The 27912-nt window shown below is 47.2% G+C and overlaps 1 protein-coding gene and 1 long non-coding RNA gene across 2 annotated transcripts in view; both read right to left on the reverse strand.

The window, feature by feature from the left end:
• The window catches only part of LOC141051174 (uncharacterized), an 84197-nt gene extending 77239 nt beyond the window's left edge, over positions 1 to 6958 (reverse strand). The window contains exon 1 of the mRNA XM_073548039.1: positions 6862 to 6958. The gene's annotated coding sequence lies outside the window, so the exon portion shown is untranslated. The remainder of the gene's footprint in view (positions 1 to 6861) is intronic.
• Positions 6959 to 7149: 191 nt separating this feature from the next.
• The window catches only part of LOC141051203 (uncharacterized), a 62762-nt gene continuing 41999 nt past the window's right edge, over positions 7150 to 27912 (reverse strand). Inside the window, exons 2-3 of the long non-coding RNA XR_012220591.1 lie at positions 7332 to 7453; positions 7150 to 7248 (exon numbers count right to left, since the gene is read on the reverse strand). This is a non-coding gene — a long non-coding RNA (uncharacterized lncRNA). The remainder of the gene's footprint in view (positions 7249 to 7331; positions 7454 to 27912) is intronic.

The following is a 27912-nucleotide window of genomic DNA, read 5'->3' on the forward strand; positions in this document are numbered from 1 at the left end:
GAGAAGCTCCTGGATCATTTCTCGTCGTCAACTTCCTGCGGCGCTTCCTGCTGTGACGACGAGCGGCGCGTGGAGCCGGGCGGGAGGACGCAGGATCGCCGCGTCTGACAGGTAAGTAGGGTTCCCCGTCCCCAGCGATGTCGCTAGTGAGATCTGCCTGTGTGGCAGCTCACTAGCAACCACCTAGCGATGCACCAGCGATCCTGACCGCGTCATATCGCTGGTCGGGATCGCTGGTACATCGCTAGGTGTAACGGTACCCTAACAATGTGAATGGTGCTGCAATGCGCAGAATCGACCACAGCTTTAGTTACGTGATGCTCTTCAGAGCTCTGGTTCTTGAGATTATGGGGGTCCCAGAGATTGGCAAGTTATCCCATATACCGAACAGAGGGGGTTACTTGGGGTAACCCATTTAAACAGGTTTTCCAAGATTTGTTTTTGTTTGGCCATAGGAATATAAATAAAAATAAACCAATAGTGACAATCCAGAAGTGCAATACAGCCTCTCTGACTACGTGACAGGAGAAGTGTATATATACAGTGTATACAGTAAATACAGAATAAGGGCCTGTTCACACGATCAGCATTTTACTTCAGTATTTCTAAACCCCAACCACAGCCTGCACAGTAGCAGCTATCGGTGTATATAAAGGTGATCCAATAACTGCTACTATGCATGCGCTGGCGGTGCCGTCTTGGAGGAGGATACTTTTTTCTCTACAAAGATGGCGGTGCCTTCGCAGTAGCAGCTATCGGATCATTAATAACTGCTACTGCGCAGGTGGCACCATTTTTAAAACAGTTTGTTTTAATGAATTTCGGGATAACCTTTAACAAATTCAATATATACACAATACATATGCGATCAGGCTGCGGCGCAAGGGCCACCGCTGGCATCTGCATGCAGAAGGGAATTTATTTTTCCCCGAGGTATATACTGTATATAAAATATTAATTATGTAAACTAGGGGGCATGACAGTGAGGGATCAGTGACTTGTCAGCAATCTGCATTATGAATACCTAATCAGCGCTCCACATGAAGACCCCCAGAGGCCGCCCTGGGGCATAAGCAGATCATTAACACAAAACTCAAAATAAAGAATAAACAACCACAAGACTAATTTCATCACCAGGTAACATTGTAATCAGTATTACAGTGATGACCTGACACTGTGTGTAGGTTACTGTGCACAATCCTTCTGACAGGGGCACTTTAATTATGCCGTTTATGTCACTTCGCCACGGGGGATATGGCAGGGCCAATGACTATCCGCCACTTGGATACAGGGTACTCTGGGACTGATATAGATATATATTAGATAGATACACACACACACACACATTACAGATTTGATATTTGAAAGTGAAATTATGGGCTGTCCACACGCTCGTACACATGCATGCTCAAAGAAAGGAAAAACAGCACGCACACAGGAAACACAGGAAAACAGACACACAGGAAAGCACACATACCCAGTAAAAAACACATACTCTAACCTGTCATGTTTAATTTGTCAAATGCCCCCCTCCCCCTGCTACTTAGCATGGCAAAAGTTGAGATAGGCAGCTGGAGAGGTTACCTGGAATGTGCTGGGCAGTGGGCACACAGGGCAGCTACCTTTCTTGTCTTGCTGTCCTTGGCTGCTGCTCTGCACGCTGGTGCTCCTCCCCCTCCAGGTCCTGGCTGATCAGACATGGGAGACTGATCTGCACATAGAAGTGGAGGATGCTGCGTGCGATCACTATGTAAGTAATGCACCCTACTCTTCTTAGTTGTGTGCCAGAAGCTGCTCTGTTGTGAGTTCATTCTCCCCTTCACCTTTGATGTCTGATGAACTCCCTCTACTGGTGAAGAGAGGTAGTGAAATTGATTAGGATGGGAAGAACCTGTCATCTGAACTGGCGGAGTGTGATTGGACATCTGGAATTTCTGAGTGGATATAAGGCAGCCGACGCCCTGCAGGACTGCTGGTGATCCTTTCTGCTCTGAGCTCTTGCATCCAGCTTAGTTCCTGTCTACTAAAAGCTAAGTTTTTGCCCTGCTATTATTCCATGAGATTTTGTCTGGTTACCTTAGTGTTTGTATTCAGCCAGTCCTGGTTGGGACTGGCTGAATTCCATTTTTGTCTCTGATCAGTTGATCTCTTTGCTCTGTTTTCAGAATATACCTGAGTGCTGATATAGTGATTTTGAAGTCTAGCGACTTCAGGGCCTTTTTCCCTATCAGACGGTTGGGACATTTTTGGTAGGGTTTTTTGCGGATTGCAGCCAGCATCTTTTCTGTCCTGTCCTATCTAGTTAGTTGGGCCTCATCGTTTGCTCAGCCTGTCTTTCTGTCTGTGTTTGTGTTTTCATCTGTTTTTCACCGACAATACATGTTGGGGGCTGTCTATTGCTTTGGGGTCTGCTCTGGGGCAGTTTAGATTTCCCCTTTCCTTCTTTAGGCTTATGTAGTTCTCCGGCTGTGACGAGGGGTCTAGGGCACCGTAGGAACCCCCCACGGCTACTGTTAGTTGTGGTGTATAGGGATCAGGGGTCTGCAATCTGATAGCTACCAACCTCTCCGGTTTTCTGGACTTAGCTTGTATTTTTGTTTTCTCCTCCTCCGGTGACTCTTTCATAACAGAATTACCAGCCGTCCTGCAGGGCGTCGGCTGCCTTATATCCACTCAGAAATTCCAGATGTCCAATCACACTCCGCCAGTTCAGATGACAGGTTCTTCCCATCCCAATCAATTTCACTACCTCTCTTCACCAGCAGAGGGACTTCATCAGACATCAAAGGTGATGGGGAGAATGAACTCACAACAGTAGCCTAAAGAAGGAAAACTGCCCTGACTAAAGTCACCTACTAACCGCCAAATGAAAGTGACACAAGTTTTTCCTCCTCCTTCTCCTGGACCTGGCATCTGTCTTTGACACAGTGGACCATTCCCTCTTACTATAGACATTGATTGGTTGACATTACAGACTTGGCCCTTTGTTGGATCTCCATGTGCCTAACAGACAGGACCAGTGTTTCCAACTCACACACCACCTCATCATCTCACCCTCATGTGTCGGTGTCCACCAAGGTTCAGTTGTAGGACCAGGAATTATGCTTAGAGTGACCACTTGCATGCTCCCTCCCTCTCAAAGGGACCACCCTCATCAACCTACGATATTCCCAACCTATAGCTGGGCAACACCTATTTAAGGCCTCTGCTCCAATATGGAGGTGCCTGAGCTAAGTTGCTAGTTTGCCTTGCATGCTTGCAAATTGTCAGGTTCCCCAGGTCTGTCTGCTTGTCTACCCTGTACCCATCTGCTCTTACCTGTTTGTTCCCATCTGCTTGTACCTGTCTGTGCTCTTCTGTCCATCAGCCGATACAGATCGCACCTGCCAGTGCTTTTCTGTCTCTCAGCTGGTCCCAGAGTCCCTACAGTGCCGGTCTGCATTTTTCTTCCCTCCTTTAGGTCTTAGCAGCTTACCTACTGTAGGGTGTCAGCTGCCCCATTCTGTAGGTCAGCCATGGAGTAGCACCTGGTGCCACCTCTTTGTACCTCCATGGGTTGCAGTTTTCACCTCCTGCCACTTGTCTGAGTAGGGATTTGGTCAGCCACCTAGTTACGCCCCTTCCAGGCTTTTAGAGGGATATGGAGCAGTGATTCCACCACCTTGTCCATTACAGTTTCCATCTGCTGGGTTGGCTGTAGTGGAAGAGGTGTCTGTCCCCGCTACACTAATTCTACTTTATTGCAATTGATGACACTTTGTTGGTGTCTGCCACTAATTTTTGTAAATGTGTAGACTCCTGGTTTGGTGTCCTTCATGCCTGTTGCCTGTAGCAGTAGGCCTCTGAGACCATCAGGCCTCCACTTCCTTGTACTCAACTACCCATGTTAGGCCGGTTTCACATTAGCGCATTTTCAGCGCGCGCACGGCCGGGGGTAGCTCCGCCCCCGAGCCGGCTCTCTGCCCGGCGTGCCCGCCCCTTGCTTGTAGCGCCGCCTACTAGCGGACTTTTCGGATTTTGGCGCGCACGGCGCACCGTCAAAAGTGCGCAGCGCAGGTCAAAGCGCAACTAGCGCATGGCCTGCGCACGATCTGCGCACCCTATGCTAAAGATAGGGTGCGCCGATCGCAGGCGCCGCTGTCCGCTAGTAGGCGGCGCTACAAGCAAGGGGCGGGCACGCCGGGCAGAGAGCCGGCTCGGGGGCGGAGCTACCCCCGGCCGTGCGCGCGCTGAAAATGCGCTAATGTGAAACCGGCCTTAATATCCTTAAATTTTTCTGCCAATTGTAGTCTAGAAAACTGATATATTTGTGCCAAATGAGTGTGGCTCAACATGAAAGCAGGTAGAGGTGTTGCATGTGGAATCAGGGCACCCAGCAAAGGGGCCCTACACGAATCCCTCAACCACCTCCTTTTCATGTGACATACAATTGAAAGCTGTAAATGCTGTCCCAGACCCCGATACCTCATGACTGGCTGATTGCTGCAGTTCTATGCAAAAATATGTACTGTGGGTGAATTGAGGCCACTTTCCTGTTGTTTGTCCATAATTTGATGTGTTTTGACAGCATTTGGGGCCTTTCTAAGGTGTTGTGCATGAGTTTGTTTTTGCTTCCCATTGAGGAGAAAGGCGTTCAGTAATGTTCGGCGCATGTTGCAAATTCAGCGACCGTAATCCGAACCGAATATTGGATAAGAGCAAATATTTCAATCATGAGCCCTAACTCTGGCAGTGCACTGCAACATTTGCGGTTCTGCAGTTGCCAATCTTGGGTCTTTTTTTCAGACTGTCAAAAATCTAAAAAAAAAAAAATCACATCAACTGTCAACTTTTTAAAAAAAAATCAAAAAATCAGTACTACATGCATGAACTGGCACATGTGAGATCAACATGCGTTAATCTGGGAATGTTCTGATTCTTCCTCCTCCCTCACTGTAGCAAGTGTTGTTTTCGGCCAAAGAACTTGTTTACCCCCTTCAGTTTTTGACTAATCTTACATATCAAGCACACTCCTTTTTTCTCAATCCACCTTAACATCTCCGCCTGCACCTCTCTCACAGTCAAGCAGCTTGCTGTGTTCATCCTACTCCACTCTTTCAGCACAGCAGCAAACCCTCGTTTGTGTAGTTGTGCTCACTTAAAAGATTCTTTCACATGGCAAAGCAGTTTGAACTTCAATCTACTAATAATAACCTTTATTCATATATCACAAACACATTCCGCATAGGTTTACTGCCTTATGGGACCCGATGAGCAAAGAGGGGTTCCAGAGCAGGCCCCTCAGTTTTTGCTTCTGCTCACGTGGTACTAAGCTGGCATGCTGAAATGCCGAGTATCAGCGTGGCTGCGCACACTCGTTCTCTGCTCCTTCTCTCTCTGCGTAGTGAGGAGCAGAGCACAAGTGGTGCGCGTGGCCGTGTAGAGAGTTGCCGGCTGCAGTGGAGCAGGGACGCGCAGTCACACACGCTGTGACAATACTCAGCCCCCCAGCGCCTGGAGCAGCAGAGTCAAGAGCTGGGCATCCGATCCCATCCCTTTGGTAGAGCGGCTTAGTATACATTTTTTTCAAAAAGCGTATCAACCAAATACCCTGTTTTTTATCATCTTTTTACTAGCACTTGCTGTTTACTGTGACTTTTTTATAACAGAGTATTTTTATACATTTGTTTTTCTGTGCTTTTCTGTGTTTCAGTCTTTTGGTGGTTTGAACACTGTCTTACAGACTTGTTCACTGTGCATGGCCCATGTGTTTGTATATTATCCAAGAGTCTATCATCCACATCTGTTGGCCGACATCCAGGTGTGCAAAAATCATTGGATTTTCTTTGTTAACATTTCTGTTGGCCTAGGTTGAGAAGTTAAGGACTTTGTGGTGGCATGTTCTACTTTTACACAGCACAAAAGTTCTCACCTCAAACCTGCCAGCTTGTTATCTCCTCCTGTGTCTAATCATCATTGACCTTATCACTATTGACTTTCTAACAGGTTTCTACAGCTTAACTGATTGCTTATTTCAGTGTTTGGAGACAGATTCTCCAGAATGGTGCACTTTCTTCTTCCTTTTGGTTTTCCAACAACTGCAAGTTTGACATTTAAATGTAACTTTTCTATTCTACATCTCTCATTGGTTTCTGTTCATCATATATAGCTTGCTTCAAGGTTTTGGAATGAACTCTGTGGATTATTACAAATCAAGTTTGATGGAAGATAAAACTTCAAATTCAAGTGAGTCAATGTCTGACTAGCAACAAGGACTGGCATAACTCAAGACATACTCTATTATTCTGTGTGTCTCCTCTTCAGCCAAAATAGAAGAACGCAGCACACTTACCTTATTGAACCCATAAAGCTTTCCTTCCTATGTTGCCAGGTACCCTGCCAATATCTACATTTCCTCCTTTGGGTGGAATGGCACATTACTGGCCACTGAACAAAGGACAGAGGGTTGACCGAAATGTCTCTGCTGCAGTTATTTGCTTTGCTCACTGCCATTAATTTTAATTATAGTGGTTTTGGTTTTGTGTACGTATGTGATCTAATGCTTTTTAATTTAACAGATCTAAACAAATGCTAAGTTTTAATACAGCAGAGCAAAGCGTTGGTAATATATTTGCCAAAATGCAATAAAAAATTAAGTGTCTACTGGGGCCCATGATAGAGCACAAAAACCACATGTGTTTATTAACCATGAATTTAATTTTTCCGCATTGTAAGAAGATGGCATTTCAATTTTACCAATAAAAATGCATAAAAACAGTTTTCAATATTTGTCACACACTCTAATAAAATCAACACACAATTGTAGCATCCAGTGACTCAAAAGAATTTGTGACTTCTCTGCATTTAGTGATTTCTACTCACCTGTGCGGTTATCAGGAGGAATCTCCTCTTTACATCGCTCATCACTCCTCACATATGTCTCTGTAGGATTAATATGGGGCAGATCTTTACCCTGAAAGAAATACTGTAAAAGTCACAGACAGATGGAGAAGTCACATCTATGATCAGCTCTAATCCTGTCATCTCCACCGCTCTCATTACACAAGTATAAAACATATAATACTTGTGGATACAACAAGACTGAGCACAAGATCTTCACAGCCGTCTACACATCATAGGGGAGATCTCCTGACACCTTCTCTCCATCTACCTGATGATCCTGAGGAGCATCGGGATCTTCTTGTTTACAGTCCTGTGGAAGAAGAAGATGGGGACATCTCTCTGGTGTTGTCCTCTCACTGGATAGAACTGGAGGAAACACATACAGAGACTGAATTCATTCTTTACATACAGTTAATTATAGGCCGTGTGTATTTAGTCCTGTCTATTACCTGGTGATGTGAGGGGTTGGGAAACCTCCATCATGACGTCCTTGCACAGATCTCTGTCCTTCTAAATACTCCCACTCCTCCATGGAGACATAGATGGTGACATCCTGACACCTTATAGGAACCTGACATACAATTAGAAGAATTATGTAATGTGACGTCATCAATATTATTATTACTTATTATTATTATAGCGCCATTTATTCCATGGCGCTCTACATGTGAGGAGGGGTATACATAATACATACAAGTACAGTAATCTTAAACAATACAAGTCACGACTGGTACAGGAGGAGAGAGGACCCTGCCCGCGAGGACTCACAATCTACAATGGGATGGGTGAGGATACAGTAGGCGAGGATAGAGCTGGTCGTGCAGCGGTTTGGTAGATTGGTGGTTATTGCAGGTTGTAGGCTTGTCGGAAGAGGTAGGTCTTCAGGTTCTTTTTGAAGGTTTCCATGGTAGGCGAGAGTCTGATATGTTGTGGTACAGAGTTCCAGAGTAAAGGGGATGCGCGGGAGAAATCTTGTACCTCTCACCTCTCCAATAAGCCAGAAGAGGACGGCGTGGAGACGTGTAATATCCTCTCCACCATCTTGTCCCTGTCCCTATCCATCCTTGATGGGTCAAACAAGAACATTCTCTTATATAGAAAATCTCATCTCCAATGACATTATCAGCTATCTTAGGCACCTGAATGAAAAAAGAAAAATCATACAAAACCTAAGAGGAAACCTTTGATGAGATATCAGAATTAGGGAAGAGTGGACCCGTGGATGAACGAGTTCAGCCAGTTTTTTTTTGTTTTGTTTTTTTATTAAATTTTCAAAATTTTACAGGAAAGGAAGGAAGAGTTAATTAAGGAAAGAAAAGTAAAAAGTAGATAACTCTGCTCTACAGTGTTGATTCACACATAAAGAAAAATACAGGTAAAGAAAATTAACATCATTTCACTCTTATACATTAGGTATTAAGGCAGTAATAAGTTTCAGTATTATCCTTCTAATATCCCTTTATGTTAAACACTATTTAGTTACCACTAAGTCTAACGGTAAAGACATAACTATACAATACAAAGTCATTTTGATTGGAATTTTAAGCTCCATAAGTCCCACTTGTTATGGTAGGAAGCTAAGGTATTATTAATGAAGGCAAATCTTTTTTCCATAGAGCTGTGGGCTCGGACTTTATCTAAGATGCCAGAGAAGGAAGGTAGGTCAGATTTTAGCCACCAAAATGCAAATGTGTTTTTGGTAGTCAAGAAGATGTGTAACATAGCATACCTTATTGAAGGGTTAATTTCCTCAGAGTTCAAAGAAAGTAATGCTAATTGTGGTGTAACTAACTTTTTTATCCGATAGGATACCTATGTGATCTGTGACCTCTTTCCAAAGGTTTTTTAATTTCGGGCAACCCCAAAAGATGTGGTATAAATTACCTGGGAGGCCGCAGTTTCTCCAGCACAGGGAAGAATATTTAGTACTTATGTCAGACAATCTTATTGGGGTGTAATGCCACCTTATCAGTGTTTTATAGAAAGATTCCTGCAAAATCATAGAAATTGTAGAGGCATTAGAGAATTTGATAGCCTTTTTCCAATGTTCCACATCCAATTTAATATTAAGGTCTGATTCCCATTTCTGTATATAGGCATTTTTAACAAATTCAGTATCATCATTAAAGGGAGTAGACATTCTTGAGGCTCCAAATTGTCTTGTGGTTGATATTTGTAAACATGGAGGCAATTATTCCAAGATTTAAGGGTACCGTTACACCTAGCGATGCACCAGCGATCCCGACTAGCGATATGATGCAGTCAGGATCGCTGGTGATCGCTAGGTGGTCGCTAGTGAGCTGCCACACAGGCAGATCTCACTAGCGACATCGCTGGGGACGGGGATCACTACTTACCTGTCAGATGCGGCGATCCTGCGTCCTCCCGCCCGGCTCCACGCGACGCTCGTTGGTGCCACAGGAAGCTCCGCAGGAAGTGACCGACGAGGAATGATCCAGCAGCTTCTCGCGCGATCAGCGATTACCAGCGGGGGAGCCGGTCAGAGGTAAGTATCACATGCAGCGATATCGCTAGCAATATCGCTGCAACGTCACAAAATCGGTGACTTTACAGCGATATTGCTAGCGATATCGCAGTGTGTAACGGGGGCTTAAGGCTCTGCTGTTTAATAGTTTCTGCAGGACTTCTTTCAGGATAAGATAAGACGGGAATTGGGTAAATGGAATGTTAAATTTACTTTTAATCTCACTGAAGGGTAAGACATGTTGGCCATCCCATATATCCCCAATTCTACTAATTCTTGACTCAAACCACATTTCTGGGATTGGACACTTATAAATCGTAACAGACAGTTTTTGTTTTTTTTTAAAGTCCCGCTCGGAACTCAAACTTTACCCCGGAGCCCATATAAAAGACTATGGGGATCCAAACTTCAGTGTTGTTAAATGGCAAAATGGTGGAAGTAAGGTCTAGGGGCCTGCAAAAGGAAGCCAATTGTGTGTAAGAGCAGAAAAATTGCCTTGCAAAAACATGTGGATAGAGAAATTACTTAAAGGGGTACGGTCACCAAAGCAATTATGGTAAAATAGGAAATAAATTCAGATAATGTTAACAGTGCCCGCACAGAGGCTGAGGCTATCTATCTCCAGTCCAGTTAAAAATGTCAACCTCCATCCATGGGGCACAGTACCCTTATTGAAGCTTATTAAAAATTTCACCCACAGAGCATGTTTTCACATTTTCCCCACAGATCCAAAATTTAAGCTCCAGTAGCATATATTACAGCAGCCGCCAATGAAAGGTTGGTAGTATGATTTTAGATCGAGCTGGTGGACCACCGTAAAGTTTGCTACCGGCAGTCCCAGATCCTTTGCCTTGGGATGCCACCTCAATGCTGTTGTCTAAGGGTCCCAGGGGCCCGAAGTGTTAAACTTGAAAAAAATTATTATTCAAAGCAGGGAACCATGCCTGAATAGTATTCCATTTCTATTCTCTGGTTTGTTACAACTGGGGCCATGATGAAGAGGGAATCTGGTGAAACACAAAGTCTTGTCTAGAAGGTGGATCCAGAATAGCCAGGTAGTGGGAACAGCAAGCTTGAGCAGGAGCTCACTTAAGTTGAGGTTCCAAAGAAACAGAGTTACTCTTAGGGATGAAACACTTTGAAATGATCTGTAGTGTAAAAACAATGTCTGTGTCCATCATCACTGTAAAAGTGTGATTGCCTGTGAATAGTAAGAAATATGGAGAAAAGAACAGGAAAAGGAGAAGACTTGAAGTGACGGATACTTCCGTGAAAATATCCAATCGGTGGAAGATGAGAGACGGCAGTGCAGCCCTGGGATACAACCCCATGCATGAAGTCAGCTGGAAACCAGTCTGGCACCTCAAACCAGATCAGACCACCAGAGCAGAAGACCTCAGCCTTCAAATAACATTATGAAATTAGTTCAGGGAGCTGTATCCTTTGTTTGTGTAAACCATTCCCAGATAACCCTGCCTGCACAGGTATGAAAAAGATGAAAAAGGGAGGATACCCATTAGAGTAAGGATGGAGAATTAGGAGGAGTCTGGAGAAGACTGAAAACGTCTAGAAGGCTCCAGAGTTCTTGAGTGAAGCCATCATTGTAGTTGGGGGGGGGGGAGTGGAGTTACGTAATTCCCCTTTTGTCTTGAAAATGGCTGGAGACCAGGTGGGTCTCAAGATCAAATCCAATAGTTGGATGCTACAAAGTTTTAAGAGCAATACCCTCAAGGCTAAAGGCCCTTTTACATTTAGCGATGCACCAGCGATCCAACCAGCGATCCGACCCGGTCAGGATCGCTGGTGCATCGCTAAATGATCACTAGTGAGCTTTCATACAGAAAGATCTCACAGCGATGCAGCAGCGACGCAGCGCACGATACTTACCATTCACACACAGCGATCCTGCGTCCTCCCGCCCGCCTCCACGCGTCGCTGGACGTCACAGCAGGAAGCCCAGCAGGAAGCGCCCGACGAGAAATGGAGCCAGACATTCTCGCGCGATCAGCGATGGACAGCGGGGGAGCCGGTCGTTGGTAAGTATCACACATAGCGATATCGCTAGCAATATCGCTATAACGTCACAAAACCAGTGACGTTTTAGCGATATTGCTAGCGATATCGCTTAGTGTAAAACCCCCTTAAGGGATCCTGTTACAGCTTAAAACGTTCAGTCTTTATTTTTACTTTTTTTTGCTTTTTTCTGCTGGACTGCAGGTGCACAAAACAAGGACTGAGTTTTATGGACTGCATACTTGTTTCCAAGAGCCTTACCAAAAAGGAAGGGTTCCAGTGTTTTAAATGACTTTAGGAGTCTTTGAATTGTGACACCCCCAGACCATGGGGCATAATAACCCCACAGATTCGGATTAAAAATATACCCACAGAGGGGGCGTGGCCTGGACATGGAGCCGGCAAGACACACACTGTAGGAGCTCCTCAGTAACGGCTGCAAACACCACCACCCACCAGCTATCAAGAGCGAGCACCGGGGTCAGATGAGAGGGAAAGCGGGTCTCCGGTCGCAGACGCCTGCCAGAGGGACTCCCAGCCGTGGGGGGCAAGGTATTGTGCCATACCTGACTGAGGCCCAGTGTCCTCCCAGGCCTGTAATGGCGACCGGGACACGTGCTGCTGCGACCCGGCTGTCACAGCCTGAGCGTTCTCCTGCTTCCCCCGCCCGCTCTGCACGGCAACCCGATGAGAGGCTGCAGACTGACCCGGCATTGCAGGCTCCTGGATGGATGGCTCCTGGGGAAAACACCGGAGACCGGCCTGTGGTGACTGATGGGGGAGGGGTGAGCAGTGGGAAACTGGCTGCAGGGCGTGCTTCTCCCCCTGGGGCTTCACAGAGCAGAGGATCTCCTGCCTCTCTTCCTGGCTGCTCCAACTCACCAGGTACCTTGCGGTCATCCCCTGCCCCACAGCACTCAATTACCCCGGCAGCTGGCTCAGGAGGGGCTATGGAGCAGAGCTTGCTTGCCCTCCCCTGCCATGGAGGGGAGAACACAGCTACTACCTTGCAACACTATGGAGAAGACCAAGGCTCAGAAATGTCAGCTTTAAGGCTTCAAATAAATGCTATGCCAACCAAAATGGATATGGAGGGATACATTGCCCGCCTGGAGGCTGTGTGTAAAACTGAAATTCGCTCCTTGAAGGAGGATATGTCATCACTAACTAACTCCGTGCGGGCCCTTGAATCGTCCACCCAGGATTTATACTCTCAGCAAAGCTCACAACAACAGCTTATAGATCAGCAGGCTCAACAGATCCATCTCTTGTTTGACATGATTGAAGATGCTGAAAACCGCAACAGGCGAAATAATGTGCGCATTCGTGGTTTGCCGGAGTCAGTCGGGCCTCAGGATTTGACCTCTACACTGCAGAGGATGTTTAACTCCTTGTTGGAACGTCCCCTTGAAACACGCATTGAGATGGACAGAGCACACCGTGCACTGGGGCCTAGAAACCCGGACCCAGAGAGGCCAAGGGACATTATTTGCAGGGTACACTTCTTCCAGGTCAAGGAGAATATTATGAGAAAAGCAAGAGATAAAGGTACCCTGGATTTTAAAGGAACTCCCATACATCTTCTAGCGGATCTTTCCCGATCAACACTTGCAAAAAGGAGAGCCCCGAGACCCCTGCTGGAGGTTCTACGTAACAACAATATTGCTTATTCCTGGGGCTATCCTTTTCAACTACAAGTCAGGAAAGGTCCCAACCTGATCATCTTGAGGTCTCCGGCTGACCTGCCAGATTTTCTTTCGGCTCTGGATCTCCCTGGGATAAAATTGCTGGACTGGCCGTATACTACACCTCCACCCCAGAGAATGGTCCGTCGTGGAGGTCCCTTCCCACCTGATCAACACCGTACTCAGCGACCAAGATCCCAGAAGTCGCCAAGATCCTCATCGGCGGAGACCTGAACTCTCGGGACTACTGGGTTATACATGTAGTTTGAAGGAGGAATGAGGGCTGTTATGGCCTACTCTGATGCCTAACCAATATTGCCCTTTGTCCGTTTTTTTTTTTTGTTTTTTTGTTTTTTTCTCTCTCCCCCTCCTCTCCTTTCCTCTCCCCCCTCTCCCCCCCCCTTCTCCCCTGGGCATCACTAATTCTAATAATGTTGGGATACTCTGCCTCCCCTCCCGGCATGCTCCAATGCTGGGTTGGGACGCCTGAACCCCCATGGGTATCTATGCTTCTCCTAAAAGCCTCACGAGTTGTGAGCCAGGAGACGGGAGTTTATCTCTCCTGCTGCATTTCTCACCTTGTTGCTGTGATTAATTTTATTGAACTTGAGCTGTTAGCTGTTATATATGTTACTTTCATTTTGGTCGGGTGACTGACCATCTGTGGTTTCCTTTTCTTCTACCCCTTTTCGGTATTAACTAGTTAGGTGGTGTAGCAGCCGTCCTTCAGCCGACATAGTTCCAGTCACCTCCCACATTAGGGTGTGTTCCTAGAACACTAGTTTTGAGTATTTTCTCAGTTTAATTGCCTTCTGAGCTAGGACTCAGGAGGCTAAGTAAAGACAGTTCTTGATACTAGTCTTTATTATTCTGGTTTCTTTTTCCGTTCTACCACTTTCTCTGCTTTCTTTCCTTTAATCTCAGTTTCTTTCTTCTCCTCCCCATCTCCCAACTCTTCTCTCGGGTGCCCAGAAGATAGGGCTTCTAAGATGGCGAACCTCAACCTATGCTCGCTAAATGTTAGAGGATTTAATGTACCAGAGAAGAGATCCAGGATCCTCTATAACATGCATAAAAAAAGAATCCATATTCTACTGCTTCAGGAGACTCATTTTAAAACGGACCACACCCCCACATTTAAGCATAGATATTATAATTCCTGGTTTCATAGTACCAATTCAGTTGCAAAATCCAAGGGAGTTAGCATCGCTCTACATAAATCTCTCCCAGCCCAGGTCTTAGCAGTTAAATCCGACCCAGAGGGGCGATTTATTCTTATCAAACTTAAGATCTGTACCAAATTATTTACCATTGCCAATTTCTATCTCCCCAACCAGGACCCGGCCAGGACTTGCCAAAAGTACCTGAACACCCTCTCTGACTTCGCTGAAGGCTCCTTGATTCTTGGAGGAGATTTCAATCTTATCCTTGATCGAGCTGTTGACTCCTCCTCGGGTAGGTCCTCTGTTCCTGCAGTTAAACTGCGGGGTCTTAGGAGTAAATTACTGGACTTGAGGCTTATTGACATCTGGCGTACCCTACACCCTAAAACACGGGACTACACTTTCTATTCTCCTGTCCATGATATGTACAGTAGAATAGACCTTTTTTTCATTAGCCACCACCTACTCTCACATGACCCGGCCTGTACTATAGACCCTATGGTGTGGTCCGATCATGCTTCAGTGTCACTTACTTTCCTCTTGACAGACTTGCACCCTGGGGAGTGGGTTTGGTCATTGAACCCACACTTATTAAAAGATCAGATATGTCAGTCAGCCATCAGGAAGACCATCACGGACTTCTTCGAATTTCACGCCAATGACCCAACGCCCTTACCGCTCCAATGGGAGGCCTTGAAGGGGATGATCCGGGGGACTTTTATTCAACAGGGAACCAGACTCAAGAGGGATAGAGCTTGCAAAATAGATAGATTACTGACTTCCATCCAACACCTAGAACAGGCCCATAAACGGACCCATGACCCTCAGATTTTAACAGACTTGCTCAAGGCTAGACTAGATCTGGGGTCCCTCCTGGATGCAGCGTCTGCCCGTCACCGAGACAGAGGTAGGAGATTTATGTACGAATTCTCTAACAAGCCAGGCAGAGCTCTGGCTAGGTTTCTTAATCCTCGCCTACCCTCTACATTTATCCCCACCATTAAATCACCATCTGGCCATTCAGCATATAAACCTCATGAAATTGCAGATGTATTCCGAGACTATTATGATGGGTTGTACAACCTAGGTGGCCCAGTGGCGGACATGTCCCCAACAAATTTCCAAACGAAAGTGGACGAGTATGTTGATGGTACCCCTCTCCCCCCACTGAATCATGTGGACTCTCTCATGCTAGATGACCCTTTTAGCGAACAGGAGGTCACTGAGGTTATTAGGGGTCTAGCCAATGGTAGGAGTCCTGGTCCGGATGGCTTCCTGGCCAATTTCTATAAGCAATTCGCCTTGGAACTGACGCCCTTCCTGACCAGGACCTTTAACGCTATATCCTCAGCTTGCCCCTTTGCCGCGCAAACTCTTGCGGCTACCATAACGGTGATTCCCAAGCCTGGGAAGGACCCATCGCTATGCTCCAACTACCGCCCTATCTCTCTTATAGGGGTAGATGTCAAGATCTTCGCCAAACTAATAGCTAACCGGTTGTCCCCGCTGTTGCCTGCCTCAATCCATACTGACCAAACAGGGTTTGTCCGGGGTAGAGAGGCGCGCGATAACACTATTAAAACTCTACTTTTGACCTCCCACATGTACAGACAAGGTACTCCAGCCTGCCTTCTATCGATCGATGCCGAGAAGGCATTCGATCGTCTTAACTGGACCTTCCTACACTCATTCCTCAGACAGCTGGGAATCGGTCAAACTATGTTGGAGAGAATCTCTGCCCTGTATCATAAGCCCTCGGCACGAGTTCGAGCCAATAATACTCTATCTTCTCCCCTGCAAATATCTAATGGCACTAGACAGGGGTGCCCTCTTTCACCTCTTCTATATGTGATAGCCATGGAGCATTTAGCTATATCCCTTCGAAACTCCCCCGATATAAAGGGCTTTGATATAGGTCAGAAATCTTATAAACTTGCCTTATACGCTGATGACCTCCTTCTATATCTAACAAACCCGGAAATCGCCTTTCCAGTTCTCATCCAGGAATTTCAACGCTTTGGCATGGTTTCTAACTTCAAAGTAAACTACTCAAAGACAGAGGCCCTTAATATTACTCTTCCTACCACACAAGTCAATAGACTAAAATCCGCCTTCCCATTTAGGTGGGAGACCCAATCTATCAAGTATCTTGGGATATTTGTTTCGGCCAGTCCGGATGAGTTGTTTAAGGCTAATTACTCCCCACTGCTTACTAGAACTCTTGCAGATCTTAATAGATATAACCGGGGCCGACTTTCCTGGTTTGGCCGGATCAATGCCCTCAAGATGGACATACTCCCGAGGTTCCTTTATTTATTCCAAACAGTCCCGGTAAAGGTTGCCAAACAGTATTTTAGACAGCTCCAGAGGGCGTGTAGCAGATTTGTCTGGGGGACGGGGAGACCGCGGATTCGTTATGCCACACTGGTGAGACCCAAATCCTGGGGAGGCGCTGGTTTACCTGACTTCGAAAAATATACCCACAGAGCCAACGGGGCCTGAAATTTTGTGCTGTAAAAATGGAAGTGGTAAGGGGTAGGGTGCTGCAAAAGGAAGCAAAATGGGGGCAAGAGCAGGAAAATTGCCCTGCAAACAAATGAAGATAGAGAAAGGACTTAAAATTACAGAGAAAAATTAAATAATCTTGAGCCAGGAGGCCAAGGCTCAAGTGGAGGAGTAGGTAGATATGTCAGTGTAGGTGTAAGAGGCGAAGTAAGAATTCGCTGACACTGTTTGTGTGCTTTTTTTATTTTGTTTTTTATTTAAAGGGTCAGTAATGAAAATAACCGAGAATAAAAAAAAAATAATAATCTTCAACCAGGAAGCTGAGATTAAAGTGGAAGAGGTGGTGGCACTAACACTATAGCATGAAAACATGAAATATGAAATTAGAGTTCTATTACTGCTCTATAAAATAGGAAAAATGAAGGTAATTAGTACATAAATTAGCCAAAGGGACAGAGCTGCTATGAGATTTCATGTTTTATACCAAGAGGCCAGACATGAGGTTCACTGGCACCAACCACTCATCTGTCTGCTGTTTGATCCCCATTCATAGCTCCTGTGCTGTGTGAGATCTGTCCCCCAAACAGATGAGTTTCAGAACATCCTGCTGCCTGTGCTGAAGTTTGTGGTGCAGGCCTCACTGTGACCAGATGAGGAGGTGGTGTAGGAAGCAGAGTAGGAGGAGGAGGCAACATGAACCCAGAAATAATCCAGCAATCCTCGGTTGTGGTAGAACATTTGCTAGAACGCCTTCCATTTCTGGCCCAGGTGTCACTATATTTACCCAGAAGGTAGTTCGGGAGATACAACGTCCTCGTTTCAGTTATGTGGACCTTGCCAGTAATGGTGTTGTGCAGGACACACCCGATTTGGTCTGCAACTTGCGTGTTGGTTAAGGATAGTGTGCCATGAAAAAAGTATTGGTGTCAGTGAACAATGTACAGCAGGATAGCCATTCCATAAACTGTTGAAACTCCTTCCATTCGGAGCGGTGCCATGCTCCCAGACAGTAATTTTCCACCATATAAGGAGAATCTGTGTACTCCTGTTACCCTTATGAAAATGAACAATTTGGGGTTAAAGTAACATTGTGGAAAAATTAAAACTTTCATTTTTTACTTCCACATTCCATTAATTCTTGTGAAGAACTTGAAGGATTAATAAACTTTTTGAATGTGGCTTTGAGCACCTTGAGGGATGCAGTTTTTAGAATGGTGTCACTTTTGGGTATTTTCTGCGATATAGGCCCCTCAAAGTCACTTTAAATATGATGTGATCGGCAAAAAAAAATGGTTTGTAAATTTTGTTGGAAAAATGAGAAATTGCTGATCAACTTTTATCCCTTCTAACTTTCTAAGGAAAAACAAATTAGGTTTCAAAAAAATAGTACTGATGTAAAGTAGATGTGGGAAATGTCATTTATTAATTATTTTGCATGTCATAAGTTTCTGGTTTAAGGGCATAAAAATTAAAAGTTTTAAAATTTTGCCAAATTGCTAATATTCTCAGAAATAAATGCAGGTTATAGCAAACAGGTTTTACCACCATGATGAAGTACAATATGTCACAAAATAACGGTCAGAACTGTAAAAATTAGCCCTGTCATGAAGGCTAAAACAGACTGTGGAGCGAAAGGGTTAACAAGCGAGTAACAACATCCTCTCTCAGTAATAACACAGACCACTACTAAGGCTGGCGAGGAGGGGGAAAATGACATGGCAGATATCACTACATGGTATAAACCATGGAGCTGATCCAAGCCGTTAACCATGGTGAGCCCTCTTCCCGACCTATATGAAAATCCCACTGGATGTTATTGCACAATGAACGTAATATCAGGAAATTATGATGCAACATGGAGTGATCTGTTACCCCTATGCAGCTTTTCTGCTGATGTTCAATTTGTTTGAAAAATAAAATATTCCAACAGGGAAAGAGATTTCAGAGATACTTCAGAATCCATGAACTCGGGAAACTGGAGGGCAGTTCATGACTTGACTTAAAATAGTAAAGAAACTTATAGAGGATTTATCCTCTGGGCTACCAGATGATTTCCAGAGAGCAAATTAAACCATAGATAAGTTCCATGTTAGATGTGCCAGTGAATTCACAGACCATGATTATAATCTACAGAATACAAGAGAAGCCAGAAACTTAAAAATATGTTTATGACTGGGTTAAGAGAAGAGAAGACCTTAGAACAGAAGTAATGAGAGCGCGCCAAGAGTGTATGTATGCTTTACTGAAACAGTCTCTACCTATAATGAGATGGGTGGAAGTGCAAATGATGAAGAAAAAAAAAAATTAAAAACTGCAGAAAATAGTCCCCATTATGGGAAACATTCGTGATGAGCAAACGTGCTCGGATAAGGTGTCATCCGAGCAAGCTCAAGTGCTAACCGAGTGACTTCGGCGTGCTTGAAAAATATGTTCGAGTTCCAGTGGCTGCACGTCTCGCAACTGATCAACAGCCGCAACACATGCAGGGAATGCCTGTTTGTTAGCATCAATCCAACAGTATGGTGGGCACTGTACTGAATAAGGAGAGTGCCACTGATTATGGTTCCTTTCCTCCACTCCCCTTCCCTTATGGGTTAATGGAGTTTGCCCACCCATGTCGTGCTGGGGCGGGGATTTAATGTTATGGGGCCAATGGGATCAGGAAGGGGTTAGCACAGCCCCTTCCTGTGGATATATATCACTAGATCTGAGGCCGCCCTCCCTCCTTCCTCCTGAGCAGATCCTGGAAGTGCTTGAGAAAGCGCAGTCTGGTTGTTAGTATGGCAGATCCTCTTCTGGAGGCTCTGCGCTTGCGGGTACAACAGGAGGGGGAGCCCTGGCTGCATAGTTTCATAGCGGGGATCGGCGTTCACCTGTCGGCGTCTGAGATTCCTGCCTCCTTGGGGGTGCCTGGCCTGGTTACCACTTCGCCACGGGCTGGTCCGGCCATCGCTGCGGTGGGTCATCAGGAGCAGCCAGCGGCGGCGGGGCCGCAGGGAGGTAGGCAGTCCGCGTGGCGCTCCCGCCCTCCATTGTGGCTGTGTGACGCCTCGCCGGTGTCGGCCGCTGTTTCTCAGCGGCGCGCGGCGAGGCGGAAGTCCCCTCCCCACGACTTCCGGTCCTGTGTCCCTGAGCGAGCGGCGGCGTCTGCACGTGCAGGCAGAGCACGCCAAATCATTGCTGAGTCGTGGCGGGGGCTGGAGCTGACCGGGGGTGCAGGGCAGGCACCCTCTATAGGGGCAGAGGTGGGGAGCGGGTTGAGTGTGCCGGTGGGGGGTTAACTCCTTAGGGGATAGGGGATTCAGAATGGGTGGGAGGCACAGCGCGTCCTCCTCTGCTTCAGCGGAGGAGCAGGGAGCTGAGCAGCCTATTGTGGCTGGGGGGGACAGATAATGCCCATAGGATCACAGGCACTTATAATCGGGGGTCGCCCAGTTAACACCTCCCCCCACTAGTTTGGTTTTGCCAAGTACTACCGTGCTTGGCTCTGCCCCACGTTAGTGGAGTGCAGGGGGATTTGGGCCAGAGCACGGCTCCGGTTCCTGCTGTTGCCGTTGGTAGCAGGGAGGTTTCCTTGTCTGAGGCTGTAGATGGTTACCCCTCGAGGGGGAGGCGGGACAGGCATAGACGCCGAAGATCCTCCTCCTCTTCCTCTTATTCTTCATCCTCGCAGTCGTGTCATCACGGGTGTCATGCTTCACAGAGGCACAAGAAATCTAGGCGTTCTGGCCGCAGTGCGTCCTCTTGTGGTCACCGATGCCCCCAGTCTTCGAGACGTGGCTCTCCATCTTCAGTGTCAGAGGTGTCAAGCGTGTCTGTGAGTCCCAAGCATGCACGTGGTCCTCCTCCAGCGCGTCGGGAGTCGAGGGTTCGATCAAGGACTTCCAGCCTGGTTGAGACGGGCACATCTCCCGAGGCTACAAGTCGCTGCATCAATATTCAGGCGGGTTATCCGGGAGCCGGAGTTCCTCCATCTATGGGAGTCCCTCCTCCAGTGGTGAATCCGGGTGAGTGTTCCTTGTTGAGTTCTCCAAGTGTGGATACCGCAGCTGTGATATCCGTGTTGAGAGCGTTGATCGGGCAATTGCCCCCCACAGGTGGTTCGGAAAAGGAGTGTAATAAGGTGGATTCCCCGCTTCCGGGGATGTACAAGGATACTATGTTTTGTGGGGTTAGTACGCTAGGATCGCAAATAGATGAGGATACAAAAAAGATTTGGAACAACGATTATATAGATATTTGGTCGTTGATTTCGGTGGATCAGCACACCGTGGACAAGGAACGAAGGCCTGTTGAGAGGTTTTCAGAGAGAGTGCACCAGAAGGTGGCGAAAACTATGAATAATTGGTTGCAAGCTTTTGCTGTACTGGGTTGCATCATGGGGCAGAAGCACCCTGGTCGATGCTCTGAGTTGTTTATTTATCAGGATATGATTTATAATTCATACAAAGCTCATGGGGGGGTCAGCATGGTGGAAGTATGATGAGGAATTTAGGAGGCGTTTAGCTCTCCACCCGGAAATTGGGTGGGGGGTAAAGGCGACTGAGGTTTGGTTGTGCCTTATGATGACGCCGAAGCAATATCCCTTTCCATCAGTGGCTGCTGGACAAGGCACAACAGGTTCCGGTTCAGTGGTCATGTGGAGACCCGGTACCTGTTGGTTGTTCAATGAGGGACACTGTCTATTTTACGGTCTCTGCAAATTTAGGCATGAGTGTTCGTCATGTGGAGGTTCCCACCCGGCATCCCGGTGTTCCCACCCCACGGGAAAGCTGCCAGTCAAGCCGCAGCAAACTGAGAGGAAAGACACGGGTGAACATAATCGCGATGGAGACGTGGTTAGACCAGTATCCTAACAAGGAGGCTGCAGGTCAGCTGTATTTTGGGTTTTCAGAAGGTTTTTTCATCCCATTTAAATTACATAGGTTCCCCGGTTTTTCGGCAAATTTGAAGTCTACTCGTGAGCATCCGGATGTTCTGTTGGCGAAGGTGTAGAAAGAGGTAGCACTGGGTAGGATGGCCGGTCCGTTTTTATCCCCGCCTTTTCAGGATTTTAGAGTATCACCTTTGGGAGTGGTTCCGAAGAAAGATCTGGGTTCCTTAAGTTTGATTCACCATTTATCGCACCCAAAGGGGTTGTCGGTGAATGATGGTATTTCTCCTGATGATGCGTCAGTATCTTATGCATCTTTCAATAGGGCTGTGGCTTTTATTAGGAGTGCGGGGAAGGAGCATGGTTAGCGAAGTCTGATATCGATTCAGCGTTTCGTTTGTTACCGATGCATATGGATTGTTTTCATTTGTTGGGCTGTCAGGTAGAAGGGGAATTTTATTTTGACATGTGTCTCCCCATGGGCTGTTCTATTTCTTGCTATTATTTTGAACTTTTTAGTTCATTTTTGGAGTGGGTATTGAGATGGGAATCGGGAAACAGATCCGTCACTCATTACCTGGATGATTTCCTTTTTGTCGGCCCAAATGACTCAGATGTATGTGACAGGTTGCTTTCCACGTTTACGTCAATCGCGCAGAAATTTGGCGTGCCTTTGTCACCAGAGAAGACCATTAGTCCGGCTAAAATTTTGTCATTTTTGGGCATCGAGATTGATACGGTAGCAATGGTGTATCGACTACCGCTGAAAAGATTCAAAAATTGGTCTCGTTGATTGAGGGTTTTATGTCGGTTCGGAAGGTTACCCTTTTGCAGATGCAATCACTGTTGGGGTTGTTGGTCTTTGCGAGCAGAGTCATGCCAGTAGGTAGGGTGTTCTCACAACGGCTGTCATTGGCTGCAAAAGGAGTCTCTAGCCCCCACCACAGGGTGTGGGTTACAAGGGCCATGAAGGCGTATCTGGAGGTGTGGCTTTCTTTTTTGCAAATATTCAATGGTCACACTTGCTTCATGTGACCATGCAAAATGACACAGGACCTGAATTTGTTAGCAGCAGAGGAAGGAGTTGAGGGTTTCATGACAAGATTTGGGAATCGACTATGTCGCGAGACTTGGTCAGAGTTTTGGGTCAGGTTAGGTTTTGGTCATGACATGACCCTTTGCGAGATTTTTCCAATCATCGTCTCAATTGAGTTGTGGGGTAATTTGCTGTGCAATCAGGAGATTCAATTGAGGATGGTTAATCCAGGGGTGTCTCACTGTATCAATCACATGTCGTCCAGGTCTTCGCCGGTTTTGGGCCTTCTTCGTAGATTGGCTCTGCTATGTTTGAAATTCAACATTTGGCTTCGGGCTCAAATTGTACAGGGCCCTGATGGCTTGTCTTCTAACCTTTCTGATTTTTCTGACTTTCAGGTTTTCACGGATCATGGTCTCAATGCTCTTCCGGAGGTTTTCAGTTGCCCGCCGACTCTGTGGGACGTGGTCGGGAACAGTTGATGTCCCTTGTTCGTTCCTCTGTGTCCCAGTCGACATGGCGAGCATATCATAGAATCATAGAATCGTAGAGTTGGAAGGGACCTCCTGGGCCATCTGGTCCAACCCCCTGCTCAAAGCAGGATTCGCTAAATCATCCCAGTCAGATGTCTGTCCAGCCTCTGTTTGAAGACTTCCATTGAAGGAGAACTCACCACTTCTCGTGGCAGCCTGTTCCACTCATTGATCACTCTAACTGTCAAAAAGTTTTTTCTAATATCTAATCTGTGTCTCCTCCCATTCAGTTTCATCCCATTGCTTCTAGTCTTTCCTTGTGCAAATGAGAAGAAAGTTGATCCTTCTACAATGTGACAGCCCTTTAGATATTTGTAGACAGCTATTAAGTCTCCTCTCAGTCTTCTCTTTTGCAAACTAAACATTCCCAAATCATGCAACCTTTCCTCATAAGACAGGGTTTGCAGACCGGTCACCATTCTGGTCGCTCTTTTCTGAACTTGCTCCAGTTTGTTGATGTCTTTTTTAAAATGTGGTGCCCAAAACTGGACACAATATTCCAGATGAGGTCTGACCAAAGAGGAGTAGAGGGAAATAATGACTTCACGTGATCTAGACTGTATGCTTCTGTTAATACATCCTAGAATTGCATTTGCCTTTTTTGCTGCTGCATCACACTGTTGACTCATATTCAGTCTGTGATCTATTAGTATACCCAAGTCTTTTTCACATGTGCTGTCACTTAGCCCTATTCCTCCCATTCTATATATGCTTTTTTCATTTTTATTACCCAGATGTAGTACTTTGCATTTGTCCCTGTTAAAAACCATTCTGTTAGTTGCTGCCCACTTCTCCAGTTTATTTAAATCTTTTTGAATCCTCTCTCTCTCTTCTCTAGTATTAGCTATCCCTCCTAGCTTTGTGTCATCAGCAAATTTAATCAGTTTACCCTCAATTCCTTCATCTAAATCGTTGATAAAGATGTTGAACATGGTAAGGCATGGATGGAATGGTGCCAATTGGCGGGTCACAGGCCGGTTCAGGCGTGTGAAACTTCGAGATTGCAGGTTGCGGTTGAGTACTTGTGTCAGTTGAATAGTAAGGGTTTATCGGGTAAGTCAGCACAGCAGCGCTTGTCAGGTGTTGCTTTTCATTTTCAGTTATTGGGCTAGTCTGATGTTACAAAATGTTTTGTTAGGCAGGCTATGAAGGGTTGGAGGAGGGTCCAGCCTAGTAATGAGTGTAGGCATCCGGTGTCCCTGGTTCTCCTTAGCAGACTCATAGCTATTGCGGATAAGGTGTGCAGTTCCGCGTGTTATGGTCGGCGGAACGCACCTAATAAAAATAATACAAGGTGCGTTCGCCGCCCGGGGTCCACCATGCGGTAGATGACAAGACCGCTGCTGGACAATGGCAGATACTCCAATGAGTGAAGTAGTGCGCTCGGGTTAACGTCACCCGAGCAGCTAAGGCCGGCTCTGTTCACGCACAGAAAACCTTTTAACAAATAAATACTGAAACGCTGGCCTTGTTAAATGCACAAGGTAACCAGCGGGGCATCGCAACCGCGAACGCCAGAGGACTGCTAAGCGCAGCGCGGCAGAACTGCTAAGCGCAGGCCACTAGACGATGGTGCCGACAGGTGGACACCGACGGGCGCTAGTGCTAGGTGTGGTAGCACAGTGGCAAATAGCTAGCCACTACCTGGAGCTGACTATACTCACTCGGTCACCACTCGTAATATCAGAGGGTAGGGGTTTCATAATAAGTCATCCACCAGAACATGCATCCATCACCATACACACATAGCATAGTAGGTCTACACTAGCGCATGGCCGAGCCGCCATGCGGGCTTTTTATAGCCATGCGCTTCCGGGACCTTCCAGTAACCTGGGAAGAACCAATCAGATCCGACGCAGGACCTGGACATGTGACCCCTGCTCTCCACTGAGAGGACAAGTTGCGGGCATGCCCAGTAGCACGGCACGAGGACTTAGCCTCTGGAGCGGTTCTCTGCAGAGCAGGTTGCGCTACCATTGCTGCACCAGAGGTGGCAGCAACATCCAGGCTCACAGAACGAGTCTGGGCAGAATGCCTGGCTCACCGTGATTGCTGAGCAGGAGTCCGAGCGGTCAGAGTGGAATGGGGGACCACCGGATGTCTGGCTCTGTATTCCCGCTGTGCAGCGTCAGGAATCCGATGCCTAACATTACCCCCCCTCCTAAGGCCGCCTCACTGCGCTCAAAGGCCGCGATTAGAAGCGGTGCGTGGATGTTTTCCACCGGCTCCCAGGTCCGAGCCTTGGGACCGTGACCCTTCCAATCCACCAAATAGAACTTTTTGCCACGCACAAACCTGTGCCCCACGATGGCATTAACCTCAAACTCGTCAGATGACAAGTCTGACGACCCGGCCGATGACTCGGAAAACCGGGCCATGTGAACTGGTTTGAGGAGGGACACATGGAACACATCTGAAATGGCTAAATGTGGAGGAAGAGCCAGGCGGTAGACCACCGAGCTAAGTCGCTCAAGGACCTTGAATGGTCCAATATATCGCGGCGCGAACTTGGGGGACTCGACCCGTAGTTTGATATTTCGGGTGGAGAGCCACACCATGTCGCCAGGGGAGAAGCTTGGAGCGGGTCGCCGATGCGTGTCGGCGGACACCCTCATCCTTTCCTTAGAGGCACGGATAGCATCCTGAGTGCGGTCCCAAATGTCCCGTGCCTCCACTGCCCAGTCTGCCACCCTGGAGTCAGCGGAGGACACTGGCATCGGGTCAGGGACGCGAGGCTGTTGGCCGTAATTTAGGAGGAAAGGAGTCTGACCCGTGGAATCAGCCACTGCATTGTTTAGGGCAAATTCAGCCCAAGGTAGCAAGGATGCCCAGTCATCCTGTCTGGCAGATACAAAATGCCGTAGGTAGGTGACCAAGGTCTGATTGGCTCTCTCAACCAAGCCGTTCGTCTCGGGATGGTAAGCCGAGGACAGATTGAGCTTGATGCTAAGTAAGCTGCAGAGCTCCCTCCAGAACCGAGACGCGAACTGGGGGCCTCGGTCACTCACGATTTTGTCCGGCATACCATGTAACCGGAATACGTGCTTTATGAACAAAGTGGCAAGACCACGAGCGGAAGGCAACCGTGTGAGTGGCACCAGATGCACCATTTTGGAAAAATGGTCGGTGACCACCCAGATGACCGTACTGCCACCAGACTTGGGCAGGCCAACCACGAAGTCCATGCCAACCATCTCCCAAGGTCTATCCGCCACTGGCAGGGGATACAACAGCCCTGCTGGCCTCTGTCTAGAGGGTCTGTTCCGAACACACGAGACACATGCTTGCACGTACTCCTTAACATCTCGAGCCATATGTGGCCACCAGTATGACCTTGCCAGGAGTTCGGTGGTCCGTTTATTGCCAAAATGACCACCCACCCTGGAGGCATGTGCCCAGGCGAGGACCTCTGGCCGTAGCTGAGGAGGCACCAAGGTCTTGCCTGGTGGCACTGACTCGAGAGCAACTGGAGCCACGGATGTAAAAACTCTCCGGTGGGAGAATTAACCGAGGCTCAGCCTCTCCTTCCTCCGCTGAAACCACCGAGCGGGAGAGAGCATCCGCACGGACGTTCTTTTCTCCTGAGAGATAGTGCAGGGTGAAGCGGAAGCGAGAAAAGAAAAGCGACCACCTAGCCTGACGGGAGTTCAGGCGCTGGGCCGTCTGCAAATAGACCAGATTTTTATGGTCTGTGTATACCTGGAAGGGAAACCGAGCCCCCTCCAGGAGATGTCTCCACTCAGAAAAGGCCAACTTCATGGCTAGTAGCTCCCTATCACCGATGGAGTAATTCTTCTCCGCCGGTGAGAAGGTCTTTGAGAAGAAGAAGCATGGATGCTTCTGACCTTGAGCGTCCTTCTGGAAAAGGACTGCTCCTGCACCGACGGAAGAGGCATCTACCTCCAGAATAAACGGTTTATTCACATCGGGACGATGTAATATGGGAGCGCCGGCAAAATGCGATTTTATAGCCGAGAAAGCCTTGGAGACCTGTTCCGACCAAGCATTGGGGTTAGCTCCTTTCTTGGTGAGAGCAACCAAAGGAGCCACCAGTGTGGAAAAATGTGGTATAAACTGGCGGTAGAAATTCACGAACCCCAAAAAGCGCTGCACCGCTTTGAGGGAATGGGGTTCCTGCCAGTCCATTACCGCTTGTAGTTTGGCAGGATCCATGGCCAGCCCTTGGGCCGAGATGATATAGCCCAGGAACGGCAAGGACTCCTGCTCAAACTGACACTTCTCCAGCTTGGCAAATAGAGAGTTCGCCCGCAGACGGTCAAAGACCCTGCAGACGTCTCTCCGGTGGGTGGCCAAATCTGGTGAAAAGATGAGTATGTCATCCAGATAGACCACCACCGATGTAGAGAGCATATCGCGGAAGACGTCATTGACAAAATCTTGGAAGACAGCTGGCGCATTACAAAGGCCAAAGGGCATAACCAGGTATTCATAATGGCCATCCCTGGTATTAAAAGCTGTCTTCCATTCGTCTCCTTCGCGAATGCGGATCAGGTTGTATGCCCCCCGCAGATCTAATTTTGTAAAGATCCGGACCCCCCACAACCTGTCAAATAACTCAGAGATCAACGGTAGAGGGTATTTGTTTTTAACCGTGATAGCATTGAGACCTCTGTAGTCAATGCAGGGACATAACTCTCCGTTCTTCTTCTGTACGAAGAAGAACCCTGCGCCAGCCGGTGACACCGACTTTCTGATAAAACCCCTAGCCAGGTTCTC

This window comes from Dendrobates tinctorius, unplaced genomic scaffold (genome assembly GCF_039654945.1).
Source record: "Dendrobates tinctorius isolate UK_male_01 unplaced genomic scaffold, ASM3965494v1 ptg000155l, whole genome shotgun sequence".
NCBI lineage: Eukaryota > Metazoa > Chordata > Amphibia > Anura > Dendrobatidae > Dendrobates > Dendrobates tinctorius.